Genomic DNA, 8,286 nt, shown 5'->3' with positions numbered 1-8,286 from the left:
TTTTTCCATTGTACTGTACATTTATCGTTTAGATAGTTAATCTTTGTTAAATAAGGTTAAATAAGAATAGTGAGCAACATTTGTAGTTTTACACTAAGACATTTAATTACACTAAAAGCCTTTATTCATTTCTCATTAGATTATTCTGTATGCATAGATGCATACATTGCTTAAGCTAAATCGACCAATTGGACAAATCCAGGCCATTTGGCACTTGGACGACAGTCATGATCAATATGTGAATGTTGTTGACCAAATATTGTCTTTATTGGTAGTTGTAAAACTCTGAGAATAGTAGCCAATTTGGTTTAAACTGCATGGACAACTTTGTTACTTCTCTTTAAATGCACAACAACAAACACAGTTAGTGGGGTTAAAATGTGGGGTTTAGATGTATTAACTAAAACTCCAAAACACTAAATACATTTAATCATACTGATAAAATAAAAGATTTATTTTGTTTCTTTGCAACCAAGGTGGAGCACTAAAACACGTAACCTGCCTACGACCCTGTTTGATCTTTATGACAAGTTCCAGTTACTATATTTGTTACCTATGCATGTGAATTAAATTGAGCTGTTTCCTTCTTAGCAGATGTCATCATCAATGCATTTACTCAAAATGAAATCATATATGTGTCATTTTTACATATCAAGCATTTTAAAGCAGGCCACTGATATGTCATCTTAGATTTCACACCTATATGTGATATGTATCCTTCTCACATACATGAAAAATTTCTATGTCCTATGTAGTTTTGACCACAGTAAGTCATGGTTATTTTGCAGATTGTGAATACAAACCTTTCGGGGTGGAGCCCTCATTAGAGTAACATTTTAACTCTTTCCTTTCCAGATTGCTCAGCTTAGAGGGAACACTGCGGTGGTGTCTGTTTTTACACAGCTGGGCACAATTTGTTTGGCAACATTGTCTTTTGTCTGATAGAGCAGACCAATATTTTGCGTATACAAAACTTCACATTAAAAGATATTTGAATAGATAGCACATATCAAAATATATGTTTATATTTATGTTTATGTTTTACAGTTACATAATGTCTTCTGTATTTACCTTTTTACATACAGTAGCCACCTTTGAGTATTCATAAGTATTAATGAGAATGTGAACAGCCCGTGTACTAGCAGGAACATGCTCATACTCCCTGTGCTTCTGAGAAACATCCTGTGACATTAGCAAGTTGGCTGCTTTCAGTACATTTGCTCTGAATGAGCTCAGTATCACAGAAACTTCTACCCACATCAACAGCTATTTTAAAATATTCTTAAGTCAATTACAACACAGAGGGATGGGTACTGATTTTCAGCTTATTTTTCTCAGTAATAGTGGGCCTGATTCATTAAGGAACGGAAATGCAGAACCGGACCATATATTTGTGCGCAAATGCACTTCTTTCTGCGCTAAGTACCCTTACTACAGCCTATGATTTAATGGGCGGAACGTGGAGTTGACTGAACGTATGCACGTAGTCAATGTACTGTACATTAAGGGAGTGCCAAGCTTCAGTGCACGGAGCAACGTCTGATTCAAGCTTTGGGCATCCTAAAGGTACATGTTTTTCTGTCTCAACGCTTACACGTCATCACTAGTAATCAGCACTTACATACCAGCTACAGGTCAGGTGTAAGTGCTGATTACTAGTGGTGACGGTTGTGTATGTATGCTAGAACATATGTTTGCAATCAGGTGCAAATGTAAAAATGCATTATTTGTACAATAAACATTCATAATATCCTCATAAATGTATTTTATGGGGGGGGAGGTTGAATAAAATAATTTTTTTTTAATGTTTTGACATTGATGACTATGGGTCTGATTCATTAAGAAACTTAAGGCAACAGATGTATCTTTACATCCTTGTTGAATACCGACATCTGTGCGCCCAATTTACGTGCGTTTTTTAAAAAATTGCATACTACGTTCATTTTGCGTGCTTTAATGAATGAGGCCCAGTATGTGTACTAACAATTCCACATTGCAATTAGGATTTTGCTTAATATGTACTACCAGGGACGTAGCGAGGGCGGTCCTCCATTATAGACATGTCGGCAGCTCCAGCATGTAGGTAAGTAATCCTCCGCCTGTCTCCCCCCCAGCCTGTCTTTGTCTCCCCCCCAAGCCTGTCTCTGTCTCCCCCCCAGCCTGTCTCTGTCTCCCCTCCCCCCCAGCCTTTCTCTCTGTCTCCCCCCCAGCCTGTCTCTCTTTCTCTTCCCCCCAGCCTCGCTCTCTATTTCTCTCCCCCCCAGCCTGTCTCTGTCTCCCCCCCCAGCCTGTCTCTCTTTCTCTCCCCCCCAGCCTGTCTCTCTTTCTCTCCCCCCTCAGCCTGTATCTCTGTCTCTCTCCCCCCAGCCTTTCTCTCTGTCTCTCCCCCGCCCGTCTCTCCCCCCCAGCCTGTCTCTCTGTCTCCCCCTCAGATGGTCTCTCTGTCACCCCCTCAGATGGTCTCTCTGTTTCCCCCTCAGATGGTATCTGTCTTCCCACCTCCAGCCTGTCTCTCTGCTCTCTGTCTCCCCACCTCCAGCCGGTCTCTCTCTGTCTCCCCACCTCCAGCCAGTCTCTCTGTCTCCCCACCTCCAGCCGGTCTCTCTGTCTCCCCACCTCCAGCCGGTCTCTCTCCCCCCCTTCCTGTCTCTCTCCCCCCCCCCTTCCTGTCTCTCTCCCCCCCTTCCTGTCTCTCTCCCCACTTCCTGTCTCTCTCTCCTCCCACCTTCCTGTCTCTCTCTGCCCCTTCCTGTCTCTCCCCCCAGCCTGTCTCTCCCTACCCCACCCCACGCCTTTCTCCCCTCCTTCCTGTCTCCCTCCCATCCTGCCCCCCTTCCTGTCTCCCCCCGCCAGCCTGTCTTTCCCCCAGCCTGTCTCTATCCTTCCACAGCCTGTCTCCCCCCCCCCCACCAGCCTGTGTATCTCCCCCACACCAGCCTGTCTCTGCCCCCCCACCAGCCACTCTCTCCCCCAGCCTGTGTCTCTGTCTCTCTCTCCCCCAGCCTGTCTCTCTGTCTCTCTCTCCCCCAGCCTGTCTCTCTGTCTCTCTTTCTCCCCCAGCCTGTCTCTCTCTCCCCCAGCCTGTCTCTCTGTCTCTCTCTCCCCAAGCCTGTCTCTATGTCTCTCTCTCTCCCCCAGCCTGTCTCTCTGTCTCTCTCTCCCCCAGCCTGTCTCTCTGTCTCTCTCCCCACCAGCCTGTCTTTCTGTCTCCCCCCTCCCAGCCTGTCTCCCCCCAGCCTGTCTTTCTGTTTCCCTCTCCCCCTCCATCCACTCTGGTTCCATTTCGGTTGCAGCAATCCTCTTCCAGTATTCCGGTCACAGCATTCCAATTACAGTAATCCTCTTCCAGCATTCCGGTTTCATTCCGGTTACAGCATTCCTCTTCCAGCATTCCAGTTACAGCATTCCGGCAGCATTCTGGTTACAGCATTCCGGTTTGACTCCAGTTACAGCAATCCTCTTATAGCATTCCGGTCATAGTATTCTTGTTCCATTCCGGTTACAGCAATCCTCTTTCAGCATCCCAGTTACAGCAATCCTCTTTCAGCATTCCGGTTACAGCATTCCGGTTACAGCATTCCATTTACAGTCCGGTCCAGCATTCCGGTTCCAGTCCGTTCCAGTTTCTGTTTGCTCTAACCTGCTGGTGTAATCACCATCTGCGCCAGTCCATTCTTTACATGCAGAAAAACATTATCAGGCCACCCAGCCCTGTCCACGTAGTCACCAGTCCAGCTACAGAGACACAACTCAGTCTGGGTACAGACAAATCCTCAGACATGACAAGTTTCATCATATGGGAGGGTGGGTGGTCCCAAGGACAATATAATCTTTGCCCTTATTCTCTCATCATCTGTTAAATAATGTGTACTGATGCCAACGCTGTCCGATAATGAGCTCTGATATTGCCGCTGCTGACCCTCTCCAATGTATTGCTGCTGACCATCTTCAATGTATTGCAGTTGATCCTCTCCAATGTATTGCTGCTGACCATCTCCAATGTATTTGTTGCTGACCTTCCCGGTTTGTCCCAGAGGACATTTACTTCTTTTTTTGCCTTACTTTCCTTAATGACTTTGGCCCTTTGTGTCATTCTTTTTATTTTTCTATTTCAGCTATACTTGAACTACACATTCTGCAACAGCCATTGGCAGTCATGGACAAGCTTTCTCATGTACAAACAGCCAATGTTTTGCAGGGCTTGATGACACATTAGTTGGGAACACTGGGGTGTATTATTTGCCATTCCACTGGTCCCTATTTTTTGTATTAATACTATTATCTCAGCATCCACCACACTAGGAATGCCAAGAATAGTCCTAGTGCTATTCCTGAAAGGGATGCTTGGCTCTAGGAGGGAAGTACCTTTTTTGCATCACCCATTCCCCTAGAGGCCCAGCACATGCTGAATGGGTTGGGACTAGTTTCCACTATGGCAGATGGACCCCACTATGTGCGCTTCCCTGTTATGGTGGAATTTTTCCAGTCTGACTTAGCTAGATTATTATTAATTTATTAATATTTATTTATATAGCATACTCCTAAGTGCTTTAAAATTGGATACCACTTTAGCAGTGGGACCCCCATGTTCATTATCCACCTGCATTAGTGGTAGTCAGCCTGATGCTATAGCGCCTGTACTTTTTTTTTTAACATTGTGAAGATAGGTGCTGATGCTGTCATCATCTTCAACACATATATATTTACATCAGCATTAGGGACAGTATAACAGATATGGCTCTTAAGAGGCATATCTATAGGTGTGTTGAGGTCTTAATATGACACATCTCTTCCCTTAGACGTGCACTCCTTTTACTGTACTGAAGTCACAAGTGAACGCCTCTGATTTGCCTACTGATCTCATAATAATCATTTTGTTAGACCAACCACCTGTTCCAGCTATACAACAGTCTGAAATACAGAAAGAGATTTTTGTTTGTGGTCACAACATGCAAATGAGTAGACGAAATTCTCACTGCCCAACCTGTTGAAATTCAAATGTATCTTCCGTAGTCAAAGAAGGTTTAAAAAGTTGTGTTACTTGCTATTCCTGTTGATCCAAATGCAGCAAATATTCTATCCTGTATACCACCTAAGTCAATTTTTGTCATGTGGATAAAATATGTTCTGCTTTTTTCTATACCTATTCACCATGACAGCCAATTCCAGTTTACATTCACCAGTCATCGGTTTGAGCATACCTGCACCACACTGCTGGAAATCGACACAGAAAGCTGCTCTTCTTGAAAATCTTAAAGAAAGACCTAGATTACATAGTTTTCAAGCAGTATGTATATAACTTGTGGCTAGGCTCATCCTAATTGCAACACATTTTTTACCTTGCTCAGAAGAAATGCAAGGCCTCCTGAGTAAAACTTCAGATATGTTAACCTAAAATGCACTATTCAGGGCGTGATATTACAGAAGGCGGAATGATACCTCTCTGCTGAGATTATAGAAGCCATTCTTAGGGCTCCTACAGCTACCACCGTCTTTCAGATGAGTACCTTTTTGGGTATGGCCAGGCACCAATGTTTCTGTTTCAGTTGTAAAACTCCTTAAAGCTTTGACTCATATGAACATCTCAGAACCTCCCTACTGTGACACAAAAGCAGAAGAAGCTTTCACGCCCATCACTCAGACACTTTTTTCTCTGCTCTAGGTCTTCCAGACTGCTCTAAATCATTCACTATTTACTGAATTGAAAAGGAGATTGTGGATTTTGAGGTATGTACCCATTTGCATTATGTCAAACACTGTCCTATTGAAAATTACAACACACACCCCTATTGCCTGTGGTTTCCTACCTTGTCTTGTGGCTGTTCCAGCTGCAATTATTGTGATACCCTTAGCATCTCTTGTTCTGGGTTTACTAATTGTAGCTGTTCTGGTAGCTGGTCTTATGTTAAAACCAAGACTGCCAGACTGAAAAAATATAAATTTCTTTTAATGTCTACTAAAAAATATCACCCTCAGCAAGAGGTCAGTATAAAACTCTGCCTTCCTCTTATCTTTACCTACTGGTGTTTACACGTATAAGTACATTTATTGTTGTGGTCCCTTGGACTATTTAGACATAATCATGTTTATTTTAAATTGACTATGAATATGATTTATTACTTTTGTAGTTAAAATCATAAAATACAATTATGCAAATGTAATCAATTTATTGGATACCATCTAACAATCAATAATTGTTGTCTCAAAATCAAGTAATTTAATATGTCATTGCCATAAATTTGACTATCACAGTGTTCTAAATAATTGTTTTTTGGATATGTTATTTGCGCTTTTGGGTGCAGCCATGTTTTTATTATGCTATGAATAAAAGTAAAAGTATGGATTTTATTTACCACAGTGTTTTCATTTGTTCAATACAGTGTTTCTATACAGTATTATACATTTGAGTATTTGGTCCCTTGAGTATTTTTATTCTAGAGTTATAGAATACCACAACTATTTTAAGGAAAACTATTCATACATTTACACTGACTCTCAGTTTGCATTTGTTGTAGTAAATGATTTTGAAGAACTATAGAAACGACATGGCTTCCTCACTTCAAATGTATTACAGATCAAAAGTAGCACATATGTTGCCTCCATTACCACGACTGCAGTTCGTAATACACAAAATAATCCACAGTTGATTTTTCTACTATTTTGCAACCATTCTATCTCCCTGCTCAATCTCTTGGACCTCTCTGCGGCCTTTGACACCGTGGACCACCACTTCCTTCTGCAGATCCTTCTCTCTCTTGGCCTCTCTGGTACTGTTCTCACTTGGTTCACCTCTTACCTTGCCAATCGCTCCTTCTCTGTTTCCACTCCTAACTCATGCTCACCCCCCTCCGCCCTCCTCGTTGGGGTCCCTTAGGGTTCTGTTCTTGGCAATCTTCTTTTCTCACTGTACACCACCTCCCTGGGTGATCTCATCTCTTCCTTTTGTCTTCAGTATCACCTCTATGTTGATGACATTTAACTCTACATCTCCTCTCCTGACCTCCCCTCGAAAAAAACTCTCAATCACTGTTAATAACACTACCATCTCTGCTGTTCCACAACTCCGCTGCCTGGGTGTCATCCTTGGCTCCTCCCTTTCTCCCCCCCCCCCCATTCAATCTCTTGCCCAATCCTGTTGCTTCCAACTACGAAATATTGCCCACATCTGACCCTCCCTCTCTCAGGAGGCTGCTAAAACTATCATCCATGCTCTCATTATTTCCCGTCTCGATTACTGTAACCTTCTCCTCACCGGCCTTCCCCACTCCCATCCCGCCCCTCTTCACTCTGTTCTTAACGCGGCTGCGAGACTTATCTTTCTTTCACACCTTGCACTTCACTGGCTCCCTTTACCCTTCAGAATCCTCTTTAAACTCCTCACTGTCACCTACAAGGCCCTCTCACATTCCGCTGCCCCTTATATCTCTAACCTCTTCTCCATTCACACTCCCGCCGTTCCCTGGGTTCGGCCAATGACCATCGCCTTTCCTCTGCACAGATCACCTCATCCCATGCCAGAATTCAAGACTTCTCCCGTGCTGCCCCCCTTCACTGGAACAACCTCCCTCCCTCCATTCGCCTGTCCTCTAATCTTGGCTCCTTCAAACAGGTTCTCAAAAACCTTCTGTTCCTTAAGGCCTACCAATCATCCACATAACCTTATCATTCTTATCACCTCCCAATTTCCTCTCTCCTCTTGTACTTGAACCCCTCTACTGACTCCCCTCGTGCCTGCTGTCTGTTTCCCCTCCCCTTAGTATGCAAGCTCGTATGAGCAGCGCCCTCTTCCCTTCTGTCTCACTACCATTTCTTCTACTCCTTCGTCACTCTACTTGCTATGCTTGGAGATATTGAAGTCTTGGCTACACTCGTTTTACTCTGTACTGTCGTACTTTTGTATACTGTCTGTACTGTATTTTTGTATTTTGTACGGCGCTGCGGACACCTTGTGGTGCCATATAAATAAAGCATAATTATAATTATAATAATAATAATAATAATAATATCCTCTTGTCGGTCTCTTGAACTATATGCTAGGCCCTACAAAAATGTATTATGGCTCTCCTTATTCTAATTATTCCAATTGCTTAAAGAACTGAACCAACTGTGTAATTTCATCCAGCCAGAAAATTAGGAAAGGTCCATATCAAGTATTGCTGACCACTCATACAGCTGTGAATTGCTATGGGTTGGATATCTGAATACACACATCACATTGCAAGATTACAATGACCCCTCACCTAGACAAGAATCCTGTGCCTGAGCATAGATGACACTTAGCCAAAG

The 8,286-nt window shown here is 43.2% G+C and overlaps 1 long non-coding RNA gene across 1 annotated transcript; it reads left to right on the top strand.

The window, feature by feature from the left end:
* The first annotated feature begins 1,292 nt into the window (after nt 1-1,292).
* LOC142140435 (uncharacterized) lies at nt 1,293-6,625 on the top strand. The gene is made up of 3 exons (XR_012688476.1): nt 1,293-1,566; nt 5,663-5,727; nt 6,575-6,625. It is a non-coding gene; the product is annotated as an uncharacterized LOC142140435 (long non-coding RNA).
* The last annotated feature ends 1,661 nt before the right edge of the window (nt 6,626-8,286 follow it).

This window comes from Mixophyes fleayi, chromosome 2 (genome assembly GCF_038048845.1).
Source record: "Mixophyes fleayi isolate aMixFle1 chromosome 2, aMixFle1.hap1, whole genome shotgun sequence".
Lineage (NCBI taxonomy): Eukaryota > Metazoa > Chordata > Amphibia > Anura > Limnodynastidae > Mixophyes > Mixophyes fleayi.
The sequence above is the reverse complement of the archived record's forward strand: the minus strand, read 5'-3'. Positions and strand labels throughout refer to the sequence as shown.